Raw genomic sequence first — 23,053 nt, 5'->3', positions numbered from 1 at the left:
CAAAAGCCACTAGGACAAACTAAGGAGATGCTCTGGGCCAATATCATTGACTCTGTCAATGATATTTGGCCATCAATTCAAGTAATATTTGAGCAAACAAAATTGGTGAAAGTGGCCACCGAAGCAATACAAAAGGTAAAGGAAGACCTAGGAGACCAGCCTGAGGACGCTAAACAACTCATCCATTTATTAAACAGAAAGAACAGGCATGAACTAAATGAGCTTAGTGTGGAGGAAAGAACTGAAGCCATCATTAATGTCAAAAAGGTTATTTCTAAAAGAAACCTTATGCTTAAACTAGAGCAAAAATGCCATAACATGCAGGTTGGCATTGACAGATTCATGGCAAAGTTTCAAATTTTGAGGGATAAAGGCCTTCCCAATCCCATGGTAATCAATGAAAAATTTATGACCCAATTGGACTATGTTGACAAATTAAAGAAATTGTCCAAAGAACAGGCAAGCACTTCAGGAGTCAAAGCATTGCCAACAGGGAAAGTATTATATGATACTTTAGAAAATCTATTCTTCCTAGAGCATGAGGTGAAACATCTATTTATCACCAAGCCAAAATTTTCCAAATACACTGAGGCAGACGAGATATATAGAAGGATGCTCAAGGTAAAGTTACCTGAAGATGAATGGTGGGAAAAGATGACAGATTTACTATAAGTTACCACAGTAAATATGAAGGTAGGTGAAAGGACAGATAAACAGGGTCAAAGAGTAACAGGTTAAAGAGTATCAGTAAAAGATTAAAGACAAAGGTGATTCCAGCGTACAAATATCAACCAGCTTAAAGAGCTCAAATTCGAACTGCAAACAACCAGCACTATCACAATAAAAGGGACAACATGATGCAGTTTTCCATCTGTCTCTATCTTCGTGCTTGAAGATATTTTGATTTCCTAGATTAATTATCATATTGTTTTAAGATATTTTGTAAATATTTTTTGTATAAATACTTCACCTTTCGAAGTATTTAGGGTGGATTGAAAGACATTTCTATAGACATTTTCCTATCAAGTTAAAGTGCTATTGTATCAAGACTGGATTGGCTTGCTGGATCAAGGAATAAGGTAAATACATTTCACAAGATTCTTGTGTAAAGCGGAAATCAAATAAGTATTTTATCTCATGTGTATTATTGTTTTTCTTTATGTTTATTAATAATCATATTTGTTTCTATGAAATCTAAATGGTAAACTAGGAATTATATTTTAGAACTGGCTTTAATGCTCTCTGTCTTGACTGTTTACATTCTTAATGTTTTCTGCCAAACTATCTTAGTTAGGGAATTCTTAAATGCTCCCTTACTTCTGTAGTTTCCCCCTCAGTCTATAGTAAATGATTTTTATTTTCCCTTTGCTCATGATCACCTCTTGCTCTTCATCTTGATCCTGATCTAAGGATTCTTCATTGCCCTTTCACCCTGGTTAGGACTATCTCATCCATTGAACCTAAAGATTTGCCTTTTGCTTTGCTAGCTTGCCCTGTGAACACTCCCTTTAGTGATCTAGTCCAGTTAAGCCATCCTTTGATTGACTCCATAGCCCAATGGCTTGAAGGCCTTGCTCCATCCATCTGTTCCTAGAATTCCACCACCCAACCAAATTCAACACCTTATGAACACTAAGAACTAGCCTAAAATCCCACCCAAAACAAAGTTAAATTATAAAGAGAGAGCCCTCTCTGGACTTAGGTTGGCTAGAACCCAAGTCTAAAAGATTAGGTTTGTGGTTACCTCGGATTATTCCTTATTTTGATAACTTTTAGGGAAGACTTCTGAGTGATAACATAGTGGCAACCATACTAGGGAACTCAAATACTTAGTCTTAATAAACCTTTGAGAAATTTCAAATCTTTATTTCAAGCCTCTTGAAGGGTTTATTAGAAGTTATTTATAAAAAAATTCACAAAAAAGAAATAATTAGAAAAATCTTGAAATCTGGCTTCAAGGAGAACTCACTATACTAGGGCCAACCCTGATCCAAACCCTCCCTAAGTATTTGATAATCCTAATCTAATTTCAAGAATATCCAGAAGACAAGAAAGTTCAGTCAGTCCTACGCCTTCAATTAAAGCAGATTCATGCCCTGATGAGTGGTTGTTTTTAGAAGACCTCCCCTTTGACGAGTCTTTTGACCTTTCCCTATTTAGAACCAGGTTTGAGAGTGCACTTGATGACATAGTTCTAGATCCAGAATTTACAGCTAAACTTGAAGTTCAAAGGGCAAACTTGTCAATTGATCAGTATATTCTAAATTCCCCTCAGTCATCCCTCACTACTGCTAAGATCCCTGAACTTTCTGAAACAGTTTCAACTCCCTTTAGTTCACCATTATTCCCTTCCATCTCTGAAGTTCATTCCTCACCTCCATTTATACCTTCACTTCCCCACCAACCTACCATTACACATCAGTCACCCATTACTCCCAGTTCCTCATCACCCATTGTATCATCCTCGGGAACCCAAACTCCCCTTCTTAGTCCTGCCCAACTTAGAGCCATGGCAAACAGATATGCTCCTCTTGTGTTACCCGCTCCACTAGGTGCCATGCCACAAGACTACCAGAACAAAATTGTCCAATTTGATGGCATAGGACCCTATACAGCACAGCAGCACACAAGAAAGATGACAGATTATTTTGAATTACATGAAATTGATCTTGGAGATGTCCAAATGAGACTTTTTTCTCAGACTCTAGTTGGCGATGTAAGAACATGGTTTAGATCTTTACCTGCTAATAGTATAGATAGTTTAGAAGTATTTTACCAACAATTTTTAAATAGATGGGAAAAGAAAAAGAATCCTCTGCAGATCCTTTCAGAATATGAAAACATTAGGAGAGGACCAAATGAAACAATCCAGGACTACTGTACTAGATTTAACAATATATACAATGCAATACCAGTCGACCTTAGACCCCCACCTGGCTTAGCTCTGATAAAGTTTCCTAACGGGTTTGACACTAATATGGCATTCCAACTTAGAGAGAGAAACCCTCCAACTCTAGAAGACATGCAGAGTGTAGTAGTTAGTGTAGAAGCTAATTTGCTAACAAAAAGAGCTAGGGTTAGGAACAAAAGGAGAGCACCCTTGAAATATGAAGCCTCACCCTTTGACCTTAAAATGGATGCCCTAGCCAAAGGAATGGAAAAATTGATGGGTAGGATGGAGAACATTGAAAGAAATCCTCACTGGGATAATCAACACGCACCTCCATTGAGAAATCCAAACTTTAGAAAGAATCAAAATCAAAACACAGGAAAAAAATGGGCCTGATCAGAATATTAGGCCTCCTTTTCAAGAAAACTTTGCTGAAGCAACACTTTCAGAAGACCTTGAACAACACACCCAAATTAATTTAATGGTATTAGATGATGAGGAAACTATCTTTTTGACTCAATATGATCAGGAATTACATATGCTTCAGCAATCATAGACCCAATCCGGAGAATCATTCGATTACAATCAAGGGTATGATTCTGCTATCTTTGAAGTGCACAAACAGTACAATTTGAGGAGTAAAAAGAACACTGATACTCCTGACCAAAACAAGAAAGCAGTACCAAATCAACCTAAGAAAATTAAAACAATTCCAATTACTAAAACTCTCCAAATCCTCTCTAGACCAAATCAAAACCCTCCTAGTCCCACCATTGTAGATGTAACCAATGACCAACCCCCTAATGATCAACCTTCCACTTCAGTTCCCTCCAAGGAAATAGTGGAACAGTCTCCAAACATTATATTAGAAAATTCACTAAAAAAGACTTCAAATACAGAAAAAGAAGAGCAATCTGCTCCAAACCCTACTGTTAAAATTCCAAACACTCAAACAGAGAAATCCCCTTTGCCTTTCAATTTGGGGGTAGAGGTAGCCAAATTTAAAATCTCGGTTCCCTTAACAGAGCTGATTAAACATGAAACTTACAAATCTCAAATAAGCAAATCCTTAAACTTCGTTGAGAATGAAGACTCTGTTAACCTATTTGATGATCAACCTGAGCTTATTTTCGGTCCTGATGTTAATGGAAAACCAATGGAAGGAGGGATACCACCCTTTTACATTAGCCTTAACATTCATGACAAAATCCTACATAATGCTATGCTAGACTCTGGGGCTTCACACAATCTAATGCCTAAATCTGTTATGGAGAAATTGAACTTGGATATCACTAGGCCTTACAAGGACTTATTTTCATTTGATTCAAGTCAAGTGCCTAGGACTAATAAAAGACCTGTGTGTTTCCCTAGTGCAATACCCTGCTAAGACCATTCTTATGGACATAGTTGTTGCTGATATACCACCTAAATATGGCATGTTGTTGTCTAGATCATGGGGGGGAAAATTCCAAGGGTCTTTGCAACTTGACATGTCATATGCCACAATATTAGTCTTTGGACATCCTAAAAAACTGTACAGAGAGACCCTGATGAAGTATGTAGTGAGTAGCCAGGAGAGGCCTCAAAACTTTCCTATATATTCCATGCATTCTGACATCAATTCTTTCATTTTGTACAATGCTGAACCAAACCAAGAAAATACTTCAAACAGCATTACTTCAGAACCAAAATAAATTGCAGTTGCAGCAGAAAATCAAATTGTCCAAATTCAAGAGCTTTCAGATAAAAAAGATGATCAAGATACCTTAATCAAAGAAGATTTTGTTCCCCTAGACAGTAAGAATTATGAACATGAAATACTATGGCATCTTGAATTTGATGGGTCAGTGAACAAACTAGGTGCAGGAGCAGGAGTGTGGATTTACAATTTAGAGAATGATTACTCAGAGGGCCATGCCTACAAACTGAATTTCAAATGCACTAACAACATGGCTGAGTATGAAGCACTTCTTTTAGGTCTCAAATTGGTTAAAAGGTTAGGAGCCATAAGAGTTTCTATTATGGGAGATTCTGAGTTGGTTATAAAACAAATCAACGTTGTATATATGACTAGAGATCCTAGGTTAGGTTTTTATAGAGGAATAGTTGTAGAAATATTGAATACTTTTTTAGAAACTAAGCTTGCAGTCATCCCAAGAAAACACAATATGCAGGCTCATAGTTTAGCAATGTTTGCCAGCACTTGTAAGTTACCATTTCAACCTAACCATCAGTACACTGCTGAGGTTAGGCACAGACTTGCTATCCCTGACAACTTGAAAAATTGGCAAGTATTCACTAATGACCAACAAATAAACAATTTTCTAACTTTAGAGGAAGAATTTGTAAATAGCAACATAGATACTGACATAACATTAGATCTTGATTTTACAGATAAAATAGAAATTAACAAATTAGAAGATGAAGAGATAGATAGATTCCATCCCACAAAGTTTACTAAATCAGATATTCAAAACCTAAAGCAAGTTGAAATTGAAGAGATAATTAACAAAGATTCTGAAATCATTAATCTCAAAGACAACTTTTTGCCCAAAGGATTAACTCCTTTAGAAGACTTGTTTGATTCAAATGATGTCCCTAGAAAACCGAAAATGGAACCCTTAAAATCTGACATAGAGGAGTGTAACATAGGCTCTGAGGAAGATCATAAATTGATAAAACTTTCAAAATCCTTACCTCCTACTGAAAAGGTAAAATACATAGAACTGCAAAAGGAATTTCAAGATGTCTTGGCTTCGAGTTATGAGGACCACAAGTCCTATGACACCAGCATAATACAACACACTATCCCCATTAAAGAAAACCAGAAACTTTTTAGACAGAAGCTTAGAAGGATTAATCCCATTCTATTGCCTTCTATTGAAAAGGAAATCAAAAGAATGTACGAAGCCAAGATCATAGCACCAATTAGATTCTCTGATTGGGTTTCAAATTTTGTGCCCAGAACAAAGAAAACTTGTGAGATTAGACTGTGCATTGACCTTAGGAATCTCAATAAATTTTCACTCAAGGACAACTACCCTCTCCCCAAAATGGATCACATATTATAGAGGGTAGTAGGTTCAACCAGAATCTCATTGTTAGATGGGTTTTCTAGTTACAACTAGATTTTAGTTCACCCAGATGACCAAGAAAAAATTGCATTCACTACTCCTTGGGGCACATTCATGTATGTGAAGATGCCTTTTGGGTTAAAGAATGTAGGGGCCACCTTTCAAAGATCTATGGATATAGCTTTTGCTAAGGAAATCCATGACTTCCTAGTAATATACTTAGATGATATCATTGTATTCTCTAAATCTGATAAACAACACCTAGATCATCTAAGGTAGGTCTTCATCAAGTGTAGAAAGTATGGAATTTCTTTGAATCCTAAAAAAATATTTATTTGGGTTGGAAGAGGGAAAACTGTTAAGCCACATAATCTCTAAAGATCGTATCCGAATAGATCCTACAAGAATTGAAGCCATCTTACATATACAACGTCCTAAGAGCATCAGAGAACTACAAGCCTTTTTAGGTAAAATAAACTTTCTTAGAAGATTTATTTCTAACTTAGCAAAACTAATTATATTATTAAATAACATGTTGAAGAAAGATTCGACTATTAAGTGGACAGTTGAGGCTAAAAGGTCTTTTGAAGATATTAAGCTAGCCTTAACACAAACACCAGTTTTGATCAGTCCAAAGTTTGATAGGGATTTCATTATATTTTCTTTTGCCTCAGAACACACAATTGCTGCAGTCCTACTACAGAAGAATGATCAGGGTTTTGAACAACCTATTGCCTTCTTTAGCAAAGCCCTAAGGGATGCCCCTTTAAAGTATAATATAATGGAAAAGCAAGCTTTTGCTTTAGTCAAAGCTATCAAATATTTCAGAGTTTACATTCTATATTCTCATGTAATAGCCTATGTTCCCAATGTTGTGGTCAAAGACATCCTAACTCAGGATGGTCCAAATGGAAAGAGAGGGAAGTGGATAGCTACTATATTAGAATATGACCTAGAAATCAAACATACAAAGTTGATCAAAGGCCAAGGTTTAGCCAAGCTCATGGCTGAATCGAATTGTCAGGCCTTAGACATAAATTTTATTGCAGAAATAGATAATGAAGAGGAGAAGGTGACTCCACCAATTAGCCAGGCCTTTATTGAATCACCATGGTATGCTGACATTATATATGTTTTACAAAATCTACAAGCTCCTTCTGAATTATCTAGGACTAAAAGTAGGTTCTTAAAAATGAAATCTTTAAAATTTTGCATAATTGATAATGCTTTATTTTGGAAGAACCACAAAGGCATCCTTCTTAACTGTTTATTAAAGGAAGAATTTGACAAGGTGTTATAAGAGTTTCATGCAAGTGACTGTGGGGGACATCTTTACTGGAAAACCATAGCTGACAAGATTCTAAGAGTCGGCTTTTATTGGCCCACTCTGTTTTCAGATGTAAAGAAATTTGTAACCTCATGTCATAAATGTTAGATTTTTTAAGGAAAGAAAAAACTTTTACCCTTGCCTTTGAAACCAATATCTGCCGAAGAACCATTTCAACAGTGGGGTCTTGACTTCATTGGTGAAATCCATCCATCTTCCTCTACCCAACACAAATGGATTCTCACTGCTACATATTACTTTACCAAATGGATAGAAGCCATACCATCAAGGCAAGCCACTAATACTATTATAATAACCTTCCTTGAATCCAACATCCTATCTAGATTTGGGTGCCCAACCAAGATCATCACTGATAATGCAACAACCTTCAAATCTAAGAGAATGATTGATTTCTGTAATAAGTATCATATAACCCTAGGTCACTCTACAGTTTATTACCCTCAAAGGAATGGACTAACAGAGTCCTCCAACAAGAGTTTAGTGAATATCATCAAAAAATTGTTGGAGGATAACAAGAAAACATGAGCAAGAAGCTAGTAAATGCCTTGTGGGAAGATAGGCTAACCATAAAGAAATCCATTGGTACTAGTCCTTATCAATTAGTTTATGGAATGGAGGTTGTTTTCCCATATTCCTTGGGAACACCAGTGATGAAATTACTCCAAGAGGTGCAGGTTGAGCCAAATGATATTCAAAGGAGAATCAACCAGACAATTCACTTACAGCAGACCAGGGAAGAAGTATACATCAGATCCCAAGTTGTGCAGGAAAGGATCAAGAAGGATTTTGACAAAAGGACTAAGGCAGAAGATTTTTACCTAGGAGATAAAGTTTTGAAATGGGACTCAAGAAGAGAGGATAAAGGTAAACATGGGAAGTTTGATTTCCTATGGAAAGGCCCATATATCATTTATGCTTTTAGGGGTAATAATGTTTTTTTCCTCAAAGAATTGGATGGCACAGAAGCAGAAGGAGGACCAGTTAATGGTCAAATGCTTAAACACTACATAGAACCTAGTTACTAATTTCACTAATCGCTTGTACATATTCTATTTTTCAAAAGTTTAGAATTGATTGGATGGTAAATTTTGGAGTTGAAGCCCAAAGAGAAGGCCCTAAGATTCAACGGTTTTACTGTCATAAATAGCAATAATGTAGAAAAGCAAAAGGGAAAAGTTGTAGGCTAAAGTCGCAGCAATTCAGAAGGCCATTGATCTACAAGTTCTTGACATTTCACTAGGAAATGCCATCCCCAAGTGGAGCCACTGTTAGGTTCCTATACCAATAGGAGTCATAATTTTTTAATGGCTGAGATTAAACCTGTAATATGTACATACCTTTGCTTTCTGCAAATGTTTTCCATATTCAAAAAATTAAAAAATGTAAAGAGGGTATGTCCTAAAAGAAAAATCAAAGGACAAAAAGAATAAAAAAGGTCAAAAAATATGAAAAATATGAACCCCAAGAAAGAAAAGACCATGAAAGTGTGCAAGTCAAAATGCCACTACTATTTACTTTTTGTACAAAATAAATGATTGTGTGCAATTTGTAACCTATGCCACAATCCATGATAGTCAAAATGTTTAAACTTGGCTATTTCATGCTTATAGATAGAGAATAAAATCTGACCAAACAGTGTAATCTTGGCAGATAAGTAGATAGGTAGAGTCAATAAAGGAGCTCAACTGTTTAATCTGAGCCCTTGGATGTAATAAGGTTAGATTTAGTTATATTACCATTGTAAAAGAAAAAAAAATGTTTGATAAGGGTTTGCTAGCTCAAATGCACCCTAATAAAGAGAAGTAAAAATGGTAGGATGAGTAGGTGGGTAAGTAGAAGAAAGGTTGCAGAATTGTGATGATTGTTAGATAAAAGCATATTGATCACCCTCATCATTAAAGTTCTAAGTATGGATGAGAAATTGGACTGGCATAAAGTTCACAAAGTCAAATTAATTTATTTCCCCTCACTCATTTCACCTTTTACTTAACTAATTTCCCAAAATAAGTTTCAAGTACCCAAAATCTTAAAGTCAAAGGGGCTCAGAGCATTTCTCTGACTTTTGGAAGGACGGAAACCTCGGCCCAATGACTTATAGATCTTAAGTACTAAAAACCCCTCATAAACATTCACCCCCTTCAATTCATTCATTTTCCCCTAATAAATCCCTTTTCCTAAGGTTAAAACATCATTTTCCTAAGGAAAAGCAAGCACCTCCATGGATACCCCTTTTTAATGAAAAACCCACAAAATGCACTTAACCTAAGTTGTAATGTCTCTATGTAAAAAGTGAAATAAATCAAAAAAAATACATTATGCTTAGCGCAACTTCATTTATCCCCCGCAAATTTCATATTAACTGTTAACATTATTTATATGGTAATTCCGGAAGAAAAACCCCTTTCCTGTATATGTTATTAAACCCCCTTAACATTAATACCCCTATCCCGAAGTTTGAAACTTAAACTTTATATTATATTTGAACCCCAACAAAAGACGTAATTAATCAATCTGTGATTAATTAAAGTCAAACCAATCAAATCACGCCCGATGCGTTAATCCCTTCCTTAATCCCTCATTAAACTCAAACCACCTCGTTTAAATGACCGTCGGGCCCCTCCATTACCCTCCGTGCAACTCCCGTGCCCGATCACCGCACGATCTCCCCCCTCCCCATCCGACGACCCACGTTGATTTCGGAAGGGCCCAAAATCCGAACAATACCCACCCAAAATGGGTTGTTTTCCATCGGGCCCCTAAGGTGACATGGCGCTCGATGAGTGGAATCAGGTGGCCTCCCCCCAATACCGCCAGCCCGCTAAACACCAAAATTGTCACTATTCACCCCGCTACGCAACAAACCACTATTGTTCACCCGTACCCGCCAAATTGACTTTTGCGCATAAATTCACAAAAAAGCCCCATATCATTGTTTTATCGTTTTAACTACAAACTTCCATGCACATGCCTGTGAACATTGAAATGTCGTCAACCCACATACACCTGCACTTTGAAGACGCCAAAAGCTCCCGAATTGCCTTCCAGCCTAATTGAAGCCCTTTCAACTGTTCAGAATCACTAGTGAACTAGTTCAGACCTAGTTTTCGTCAATTCCAGGTATTTAAGCCAAAATCCATTGAAAGCCCTGTCAATTTACAAACCAGTCACTAAGTTTTCTTAATTGAAATTAAAAGGGAACTTTAGTAACTTAAAACCCACCTGGAATTGAACCACTAGTACCCTCAAAAACTGAAAATTTACTTTCCCCCATTCTTAAATCCATAAGAACTAAGAATGCCTGCCCCTATCGCCATGGATGTTAGAACAATTACTACTCCTCACTTTGACTTGGACCACCTTCCCCTTGCTGACAAAGGTTTCCAAATCAAGGACACCTATGTCCTTGAATCCCCTATCAAACTATACTGCCGATACAAGAACCAATACCTAAACCAAGCTGATAAAATAGGTCTGTGGGAATCTACTTTTCCCAAGTATCAATTCCCTGAGGTGCACATTTTCCCTAAGATTGTTCATTATTTCCATGCAAACTACATTCCCAGTCAAAGAGCCGTGATGTCCCCTAACCACACCATATTTTTCACCATCATTGCCGAGTCAATCAATGAAATGCTGCAACTACAACAAGGGTAGAACTTAACCCCTATTTCAATTAGAGACCTACTAGACAAATTTCACAAGCTTACTACTGCCAAGATTGTTGAAATGCTTCAAACCTTCATCAGGGAAAGCATGTCCCAACAGAACCTCCCCCATATGTGGCTACCATATTTTCCCCATTTGGTCGAGATATAGTAGCAATGATCTCTTGTGTTTTAGGCTATACCACTAGTGAATACATAGATGAAATAATTTTAGCCTTCATGTCCATTTTTACTCCAAGACAGCCCCTTGCTGTCATGTATGATTATGCCAAGTACATAGCTGATAGGATGAATGAACAATTTTTGAGAATGAGTAATGAAAGAGTGTTTAAGTATTCTTCACTTTTGTACCACCATTTCTTATACTATCAAGTTGGCAAGTTCCCATTCACTCTCCAAATGCTTGACACTAAAGGTCATTCTAGGTCAGTCATTTTTTGGACTCCTTTGATACATAAGTATGATTCCCCATATCCATACACGGATTTCATTGATCTTTTTGTACATCCAGTAGTGACAATGCTTCTAGGAATTCCTCCTCCAAGAATCATTTCAGACATCAAGAGGATCCTACAGCTGTCAAAACAACACAATGTAGGAGATTGATACTTGTACCAAAATCACACAGAAATTAGGATCTATGGCTGTGATTTGGCCCCATATAAACTGCCCATATACCTCCCAATGAGGTTATTTGCTCTGGAGTACTACAAGCAGATAATCAACTCAGATGAGGTACATTTTGTTAAAGCCAAAAAGAAGGCCCAGCTCAGAATCAAAGATCAACTAGGCCCCTTTGTATGCAATAGCAGAGAAGCTGGAAGAGAAGCAGAAGAAATCCTTCAGAGACTCAAACTAAAACAAAGCTTCATGTGGAGATATGACCCCTATGACTTCATCTGCAACAGAAGACAAAAAAATAAGATGACTCCCTACATTCACCACCGAATCCCTGAAATAGAGAAATATGTAAATCAGTTGGAATGGGTGGAGAATACTCTAGTGGACAGAGATAGCACTGAAAATGCACTAATTGATTTAGAGAAAATGCTTGATGAAGGTTCTTTCCTGCAGGTGCCAGGAGAATCTCAAGCACAAGGAGAATCACAGGCACACAGTGAACAACACACAGAAGAAGAATCCCAGGTACAAGAAGAATCAGAGCAGCCAAACCTATCAGAGGAATTAGGTCAAACAGGTACACAGCAGCCCAATATGAGTACTCCCCCTAACTTGCAAACTCCTCTAAATGAGGAAAGAAGCCTCAAAAGGAATAGGGAGGAGGCCACTACATCAGGCAGAGCAACCATACAAACATATGCAGAAACCAGCCTAGTCAAAAGGTAGAGGTTAAATCCTGTTTCAGAGCAAGAATTCACAGAAGAAACAGTGGGGGCCACCAGCACAGAGAAAGAAAGAAGTAGGCCTACTACTCCTTCTGGGGGCACACCAAAACCTTCCACATCTCATACTCAGATGTTGGAGAGGAAACAAAGTGTTGAAGTGTCCTTATTTAGGATGCCAACGGACAAAGATCAAGATATCAAAGAAAGGTACAAGGACATCAAAGCCAGTAATGAGAGGCTAAAGGCCCAAACTTATGCACAGTACCTCAAGATGGCACCTACCAACCAAACAAGGCTGATGTCAGCCTATGATGTGAAAGAAGGCAAAATGAAAATGACATTCATGAAGCCTACCACACAACAACCAAGATCGGCAGTTGATTTCCAGAAGATAGATTTTGAAGTGCTGGAAAAGGACATACATCCTATTGACCAGATTGAGTTGCACAAATAGATAGGGGAGATGATTTACTCCACCTTGACAGGGAAAGCCATCACAGCCCACCAATTGCAGAACTCCCTGAATAATATATCAGCTTAGTTCCAATTGGAGAAGGCCTCTTCACAGGCAAAAGACGCTAGAATCAAGTCCTTAGAGGACTTAACCATTGAGTTGGGACACAATCCCAAAGATGTAAAGGCCACTGAAAAGTTGATAAAGAAGAAGAATGATGACATAGTTTCTTTGAAGAAGGAACTCAAAATTCCACCATTGCATCATCCAGATACACCAAAAATCCTGGAAACAAAAAAAAGACAAGAAGAGCTTATGGACTTGGTCCTCAAGCTAAATGACTAGTTGAAAGAAACAGAGAAAGGATTGGACACATTGATTCAGTCCAAAAAGAGTGAATTGGCCACTACCTCCACAGCTGCCATTCCCACAGTAGCAACTACAGTCCCTTCAACATTTGCAGCCTCTTTAGCACCAACAGCTCCACCTGCCATAGCACTGCCAATCACAACTGAGTCTACAGCAGCAGGAAATCAATAGAAAAGATAGTAGAGTTATTGAAATCCATCGAGGAAATGTCCATCCAGGCAACAGAGCTAAAAAAGCTTAAGGAGAAAGTGGCAAGCTTAGAAACTGACTGTAAGCTTTCCCAAATACAGCAGAAAGAAGAAGCACATAAAACTCTAAGGATGGGTGAGAAGATAAAGGTCCTTGAAAAAGATTTAACTTTGCAAAAGACACTATGACAAACTAAGGAGATGCTCTGGGCCAATATCATTGACTCTGTCAATGATATTTAGCCAACAATTCAAGTAATATTTGAGCAAACGGAATTGGTGAAAGTGGCCACCGAAGCAATACGAAAGGTAAAGGAAGACCTAGGAGACCAGCCTAAGGATGCTAAACAACTCATCCATTTCTTAAACAGCAAGAACAGGCATGAACTAAATGAGCTTGGTGTAGAGGACAAAACTGAAGCCATTATTAAAGTCAAAAAGGTTCTTTCTAAAAGAAACCTTATGCTTAAACTAGAGCAAAAATGCAATAACATGCAGGTTGGCATTGACAGATTCATGGCAAAGTTTAAAATTTTGAGGGATAAAGGCCTTCCCAGTCCCATGGTAATCAATGAAAAACTTATGACCCAATTGGACTATGTTGACAAATTAAAGAAATTGTCCAAAGAACAGGCGAGCACTTCAGGATTCAAAGCATTGCCAACAGGGAAAGTATTATATGATACTTTAGAAAATCTATTCTTCCTAGAGCATGAGGTGAAACATCTATTTATCACCAAGCCAAAATTTTCCAAATACACTGAGGCAGATGATATATATAGAAGGATGCTCAAGGTAAAGTTACCTGAAGATGAATGGTGGGAAAAGATGACATATTTACTATAAGTTACCACAGTAAATCTGAAGGCAAGTGAAAGGACAGATAAACAGGGTCAAAGAGTAACAGGTTAAAGAGTATCAGTAAAAGATTAAAGACAAAGGTGATTCCAGCGTACAAATATCAGCCAGCTTAAAGAGCTCAAATTCGAACTGCAAATAGCCAGCACTATCACAATAAAAGGGACAGCATGATGCAATTTTCCATCTGTCTCTATCTTCATGCTTGAAGATATTTTGATTTCCTAGATTAATTCTCATATTGTTTTAAGATATTTTGTAAATATTTTTTGTATAAATACTTCACCTTTCGAAGTATTTAGGGTGGATTCAAAGACATTTCTATAGACATTTTCCTATCAAGTTAAAGTGCTATTGTATCAAGACTGGATTGGCTTGCTGGATCAAGGAATAAAGTAAAGACATTTCACAGGATTCTTGTGTAAAGCGGAAATCAAATAAGTATTTTCTCTCATGTGTATTATTGTTTTTCTTTATGTTTATTAATAATCATATTTGTTTCTATGAAATCTGAATGGTAAACTAGGAATGATATTTCAGAACTGGCTTTAATGCTCTCTGTCTTGACTATTTACATTCTTAATGTTTTCTGCTAAACTATCTTAGTTAGGGAATTCTTAAATGCTCCCTTACTTCTGTAGTTTCCCCCTTAGTGTATAGTAATGGATTCTTAGTTTCCCTTTGCTCATGATCACCTCTGTTATCGGGAAAACTAGTGTCTATGCAGAGCTGCTAGTCCCACTAAAGCTGGTAGCTACCTTAGAAACAAACAAACTAAAACTACTTTCATTTTCCTTTATGAGAAATAGATAAGAGGGGAATAAGGAGACCAACCTCTGTCTTGTGCTTGGTTCCTTGCTCGATTCCTCCCCCTTCTGATAGGTCTTCGCCACTCGCTTCCTCGCCTACCCATCTTCAAAGAGCACCTGTAGAATCAAAGCAGCATAACACTATCCAAGAACATAGATATATTATCATAAACAATATAGGACCAGATATATATTGACCACACAAATGTATATAACATCAATCATACAAGAATGTGGAGGAAAACTTGAATAGCTTTATTGATAATCAAGAAAGAGCAAAGAGGATTACAACCAATTGTTCTAACCCAGCATCATCCTCTCTGCAAGAAAGCCCTTCTTCACCTCATGAAAAGCTTAGATCACCCAACACTATGATATTGCACCAAGAAACCAACAGAACTTCCTTACAAGATACAAAATTCCAGCCTCTGGATCTCTGGGATGAGGGATCCATATATAGATGTTTGCAAGGGGGGTGAGTCAGCGTTTGAGATTTGATTAGTGTCCTCTCTCTGATAGTTCTTGATTCCACTTGGAGATTGATGATCTCTTACTCATCCCTGGGCGAATGCAGAGAGGCAAGTGTCACAGGAGAAGTTTCTAGAAGATTCCATGATCCTCCACCTTGCGGATTGACCCTGCCATTTGTCCACTCTCACCCATCGCACCCCATAGAAGGGATTTCCAACATGCATCACACCTACTATGTGTAGGCAGGTGGGATGCAACGCACTTTGACCATGGAGCAGTTGAAATGGTCCAGTTTTGACCAATTCTAAGTAGTTTTTCATGGAGAACTTCTGGGAGATGCTGTAATCAGTTGACCTTGTTCTTTTAGGGGTTGGAACAACACCTTTAGGGACTTAGGAGCCCTTGGTTTATGGACATTTATGATTGGGGTTGCAGTGCCCAAAAATGTCTATAACAGTTGCCCCCTAAAGCATGAGGCCGTTAATCTTTGGAAGGCGGCCTGTAATAAGATACAATACAATACATTATCTTCATAATATTTTCATGATCTAGCTGAGGCGGGCATTCCCATGCTCAGCTTTATAAATTCATTTTCATGTACATGAGACAGAAAATCGTCTGAGTGTAGACTGATGATTCTGGTAGAGCCATTACCCTTAGATTGGATGATTATCTGTGCAGCAATGATGTACATTTGATGTCTTTATTTTCCTAAATATATATCGCAGCCCGGATGGATGAAACTAGATCTGGGGTCTTCAATCTCGTTCGATCTTCACTCAAAGTACAAGTCGATCCATGTGAGAGATGATTTGGAGTCCAACATGGAAAGACATCGCCTGATTACCAGCCAGTGATGTAAGCTGTTAACAGGCGCGAGAGGAATCACCGATAATGATGATGACCCTTAAGGTACTACAGTACAATTCATGTGGTGTGAATAAGGGACTTGGCGTCGAACACCACGCAAAATCTTTCAGTCTAAGGCCATTGATGAAAACCTGTCGCCGGAAGTGAGAAACTTGCCATTGAGGCATGCAAGCTTCAAAGTACTGAAAGGGTTGTTCCTAGATCGACTTCTTGGATAATGAGATGATGTCGACAAGAAGCGATCCATCATAGGAGGGCCTTAGTGAATCCCACATCAATGACACGGAATGGAGCAAATGATTTTAATGGAGGTGAAAACGATCTGGTGATATAAGGTTCAGGGTGGCAATCATGAAAGAATGGAGCGTAAATGTATTGCAGTGGGTGTGACACAGGTGAATTCTCTGAGCGACTTCTCTTGAACATATCAGCAACACTGACATGATGGATCGATAGCATTAACCCCAAATATGGATGGTGTGATGGAACCATGGTGATGTGACCAGTGAATGGAACAACCCAACCCGACTCGGATGCGGAGTGAAAGTGTCATGTTCAAGAGCGACTTGCTAGCAACAAAGTTTCTTCAAGTTTTCTTCCCAATTTTTCCCCAGTCATTGCTTACCAGTACCTCTTTATTTTTTTCAAGCTTGAGGAGGATAACATATGCTTGTTCTATAATTTTCCCTTCGGGCAAACCCATCGCTATGTTTTAACGAGCCTAGCGATAGTGAAACTCGTTCTTGTTTGTTATGGACAAGTTTGTCGCTATTCGGTTTTAACAAGTTTAACGAAAAAGATAACTCAGTCCTTTTCAATTTTAGAGAGTCTGAAAAGGGACGTAAAGAAAACTCCAAAAATCATTTTTCGTCACATGATCCCTTGAGTCCGAAAAAGTATAAAACAATACAAAAGGGATGAATTTTCAGTACTTTTAACGAGCCGAACAAAACAAGCGCTCGATCTTTTTGTGTAATAATCCCTCAAGTCCAAAAAGATTAAAATCTAAAGGAGGGATAGCACTTCCGGTCACTTTAACGAGCTAGAGAGGCCAATGGCTCGGCAATCTTTTCATATTTTACGAGTCAGTTGAAAAGAGCTTAAAGGAGACTCATTTTTTGAGGAACGAGTGATAGATTCGAGTAGCAGCTGATTCCAGGTAAGGTTTGGAATTTTCCAATCACGGTAGTGTCACAAGGATGGCTAACAGGATCACTCTTCGCAGCTGTTCCTCAAAAAGGGTAAACAATCAAATGGGGGTGAATGATCGGCCAATACAGAGTGGAGGTGATGATGAAAACACGACCAAGGCTTCAAAGGCTGATGGTAATACATTCACAATGGTTATTTACCGGAAATTGGTTCATTTTTTAATGAGCTTAAACTCTGGAGGAACATTTGCTCATTGCTTATGTTTATTTTTTAACGAGCTTGAATTCCGCGTTAAAACTGCTCGATATAGTGGTCATTGATTTTCTTGATTTTACCATTAATAACTTTGTTCCTTCAAAGGTTGTACTGCCTGCTCAATTGCTTCATCAAACTAGTTAGAAATGAACAATATATGTTTGAAAAATGAGTCAAAACACTAATATTTTACTTGAATTACGTGAAAAGTAATTTAAAAGTGGTTTTTTACCTCTCATTTTACCATTTCATTTGAACTTTGGTTTGTTGGAGCTTTGGAGGTGCTTTCCCCCTTGTTTTTCACTAGCTGATTCTGGGAGATTCTGTGGACGATTCTTGGCGCCGTCTGGACCAGGTAGGAGCTAAACCTAAGCTCTTCAGTTTCATTCTTTCCTTTTTGAATTTTGAGCATGTTTTCTGGTTTTTCTGAGCCTCTGGGGTTTGAAAAACTTGCCCTGGCTCCATCGCACCCTTTCTATATCGAAAGGTGCGTTGCATGTTGGCCTGACCATTGGCCAGTTAGCATGCAACGCACCCAGAACACTGCTGGGGGTGCGATGGGCGCAAGGAGGGAAATTTGTGCACAATTTTTCATGGAAATTTTTGCCTGTTTTTCACCAAATCAGGATCTTACTCTTCTCTTGTTTGTTTTCAGAGATTCATCGGAGCAAAATGCCTATTACATCACGAGAACATGAGCATGAAGAAGAGGACATGCTTGCTTTACATGATCCGGTTATGGTAAATGCACTGCGGAACTGTGGCTTGTTCAAGCTTTTCCGCATCTCTAGCATGAGGCAACAAATCAACTTGTTGCAATATTTTCTCGATGCTTGGGATCCTACCAGCCAGGTGTTCCAAATTAGGGGCAAATCTATCCCCTTGATTGTCGTGGACATCTATTTTTTGACCGGCTTATCGAGGCGGGCTGCCCCTATCTCATTATCAGGTTCGGCCCGTGGGGGTGAATCTGTGAGAGATTACATTCGTAGGTATTGCAGAGAGGGATCTCAGCCGAGTAAGGATGGCAAGATCAATATCCGAGATGTCACTAACAGGCTCTTGAGGACCATTCTGTTCACTTTTTCTAGAATGGCTGGCAGTGCGGCTCTTCATGTGGCCAACCGGTCTTACATGCAATATGCCTTAGAATGCCTTGAACCAAAGGTGTTCAACTGGTGTGATGCAGTACTCTTTGTGATGAAAGAACAATTGACCAAGGTGAAAAATGGAAGATTGAAGAACTTTGGATATGGTTCTATTTTGACTGCTTTTGCCTTGGAAAAGATCCCACTGATGCAGCTGCAGTATATTTCACTTGGTTTACCTCCACCAACTGAGCCACAGATGCAGAGATGGGTCGACCATATGTCCAGACATGCTGGTCAGTCTCAGGTTTCCTTTTCTGATACCTTCTTTGGGTGGTTCGATCATCAGGAGATGGTTTTTTCTGAGTATCCATATGCTGGTATGGATTTCTGGGGTGACCCGGATTTGGTACTGCCGACTGGCGAGCAATGGGGCGTCATTGGTAAATTTTTTGACCATATTTCTATTTATCGTTTCTCTTTATAATGTCCTTGTGCTTTCTTCTATCAGGACTAATCAAAACTCATGTGCTCATGCAGATGTCGGACCAGTTCGACCAGTAGTACCACTGAGAGTTCCAGTTGCCGCTCCAGTAGGAGAGGCTGTGGGAAGGGCTATCCTTCGTGACCTCGATGTGGCTGAGACTCTTTCAGCATTACAGGATCAGGTCGAGGGCCTCACTCTTGGTATTCCAGATGTGAGGACTGACGAGCTACCTTTGAGGTTGCAGCGACATACTACTGGCGTGCCGAGTCGATGGACTAGGCTCCTACGCATGATTGCACAGGCGGTGACTTGTTATCACCAGCATCATTAGACTAGGGTGCCCCCTAGCGTTTTGAGTTTTGGGTCATTTGACCAATTTTTTCTTGGTTACAGAACATTATGTGTAAACCATAAACAATTATATATATATTTTTGATTTTCGGAGTTTTATTTTGGTTAAGTAACATGATCCTGATGCAAATGTTGATGAAATGCTTCTTTTTATAAATGTTGCAAATGTCTATCTAACACATAATTTGCCAATGAGTCCATTAATGTGTTTAAGTTTCTAGAAATATGTTGATATTGAATAAAATCAAATTGCCTTTCCAAAATCTTGACCCTTAGGAACATGCGATAGATAGCTGGATTTCGGACGGAGTAGATACCAGTGAGTTGTAGTATGATGAGCTATGATTCTAGCCTGACGACAAGTCGGCATATGCCATGGGTGATGGCATCAGAGAGAAGTTCTATCAACGCGCTATATTCAGCGATGTTATTTGTTGACCGACCAATACATACCCCTCTGAAACTTACTAACTCGCCGCTTGGATCAAAAATGGCCCAGGCCACAGAAGATAGGTTCTGCGAACTACGACTCGCTCCGTCGGCATATCCAACAAAAGATTCCAATAGGTTCGACATCTGCAACAAATGTAAAAAGTGGATTACTTGACCAAAACGATTACCCTTAGCGAAAACAAAAATGTAACAAAAGCATATGGGTTACTACACTGCATCATGCATAGTAACGCTTAAGGTACAACCCGTTACGGGGTTGCGCCAATGGAATCCCGTCATAATCCATTAACTCGTAGGTTCCTTTTGCTAATACACATTTAACAATATAGGGGCCCATCCAAAAATACTTGAATTTACCTGCTCCCAATTTATCGGATTCTTAGTCATAAAGTAAGACCAAGTCACCTTCTAAGAAGACACGGGGTTTGACATTCTTGTCGAACTGCGCCTTGACTCATTTCTTATGGGCTTCGTTAGCCAAAACGACATCATGATGGGTTTCATCCAATTGGATTAGTTCCAAGAAACGAGCCTCCTCTTCTGAAGTTCCGGGGAGAAGGTTGACTGCAAGTTTGAGGGACAAGATTTCACACTGAACTGGTAAGATTGCTTCTAGGCCATACACCAGTTGGAAGGGTGTAAACCCGGTTGTATTCCTTACCGATGTTCGGTATGTCCACAAGGCCGAATACAGGATCAGGTGTCAACTCCTTTTGTGGAATCCAATCATCCTTTGCAGCATCCGCTTCAGGACCTTGTTGATTGCTTCAACTTGTCCGTTGACCTGCGGGTAATATGGAGTAGAGCTGTCGTGGGACAACCCTAATTTGGTAGCCAATTCAACCATCATGTGATTGCGAAAATGCGATCCATGATCTGTGACTATAGCTTTTGGAACGCCAAATCTGGCGACTACATGATTGAAAAAGAAAAGGGCAGCTGTTTCACCAGTGTTATCTAATGTAGGCATCGCCTCGACCCATTTGGTGAAATAGTCTACTGCGACTATGATATACCCGTGCCCCCCGGTCGAGGTGGGGTTACATGTCATGAAATCAATACCCCATTTGGCAAATGGCCCAACAGCAACTATTGGCTGCAGAGGTGCGGGTGGTCTTCTAGTTTTGCTATCGAAAATTTGACATGCATGGCAACTTTTGACTGCGGTTATGCAATCTTTGAACATTGTTGGCCAGAAGTATCCTGCTCGTAAATATTTTTGCGCCGTAGCGTAACCAGATTGATGCCCCCCACACGCGCCTGAATGGCAATCATTCAGGACTTTTTCGGCCTCCTCATGGGTGAGGCACCTCCTCAGAACTGTATCGACACCACGACGGTAAAGCGTATCACCGACGATCATGTAGTCTTTTGATTGGTATCTAATACGTTTTTGTTCTGAATGGGAGGTATTAGGCCTATATTTTTGGGTTTGGAGATAGATGATTATATCTCCATACCACGGATTGCTTGAAGATATCATAAACAAAGATTCATCCACGATTGTTTCTTCTGATGTTTCATCGTTGGACGACGATGGGAGATCGCATAGTAGTTCCGTGAAAACCAGGGATTTCTTTTACTTGGATTTTACAAATTCCAGATGAAACTCTTGAAGAATTGCTATCCATTTTGAATATTTGCCCCCCAGCAACTATCGCGACAATATATAAGCCATGGGGTTGCAATCTGACAGAACGGTAGTTTTTCGAAAGAGGATATAGTGTCGAAATCTCTATATCACTTGAACAGCTGCGAGTCAGAAGTCGCCATTTTGTTATCGGGAAAACTAGTGTCTATGCAGAGCTGCTATTCCCACTAAGGCTGGTAGCTACCTTAGAAACAAACAAACTAAAACTACTTTCGTTTTCCTTTATGAGAAATAGATAAGAGGGGAATAAGGAGACCAACCTTTGTCTTGCGCTTGGTTCCATGCTCGATTCCTCTCCCTTCTGATAGGTCTTCGCCACTCGCTTCCTCATCTACCCAGATTCAAAGAGCACCTGTAGAATCAAAGCAACATAACACTATCCAAGAACATAGATCTATTATCATAAACAATATAGGACCAGATATATATTGACCACACAAATGTATATAACATCAATCATACAAGAAAGTGGAGGAAAAATTGAATAGCTTTATTGATAATCAAGAAAGAGCAAAGAGGATTACAACCAATTGTTCTGACCCAGCATCATCCTCTCAGCAAGAAAGCCCTTCTTCACCTCATGAAAAGCTTAGATCACCCAACACTATGATATTGCACCAAGAAACCAACAGCACTTCCTTACAAGATACAAAATTCCAGCCTCTGGATCTCTGGGATGAGGGATCCATATATAGATGTTTGCAAGGGGGTGAGTCAGCTTTTGAGATTTGATTAGTGTCCTCTCTCTGATAGTTCTTGATTCCACTTGGAGATTGATGATCTCTTACTCATCCCTGGGCGAATGCAGAGAGGCAAGTGTCATAGGAGAAGTTTCTGGAAGATTCCATGATCCTCCACCTTGCAGATTGACCCTGCCATTTGTCCACTCTCGCCCATCGCACCCCATAGAAGGGATTTTCAACATGCATCGCACCTACTGTGTGTAGGCAGGTGGGATGCAACGCACTTTGACCATGGAGCAGTTGAAATGGTCCAGTTTTGACCAGTTCTGAGTAGTTTTTCATGGAGAACTTCTGGGAGATGCTGTAATCAGTTGACCTTGTTCTTTTAGGGGTTGGAACAACACCTTTAGGGACTTAGGAGCCCTTGTTTTATGGACATTTATGATTGGGGTTGCAGTGCCCAAAAATGTCTATAACAACCTCCTGCTCTTCATCTTGATCCCAGTGTAAGGATTCTTCATTGCCCTTTCACCCTGGTTAGGACTACCTCATCCATTGAACCTGAAGATTTGCCTTTTGCTTTGCTAGCCT

This window comes from Pinus tabuliformis, chromosome J (assembly GCF_031772625.1).
Source record: "Pinus tabuliformis cultivar Carrire ecotype Pingquan chromosome J, CPIR1, whole genome shotgun sequence".
In the NCBI taxonomy this organism is placed as follows: Eukaryota; Viridiplantae; Streptophyta; class Pinopsida; order Pinales; family Pinaceae; genus Pinus; species Pinus tabuliformis.
The sequence above is the reverse complement of the archived record's forward strand: the minus strand, read 5'-3'. Positions refer to the sequence as shown.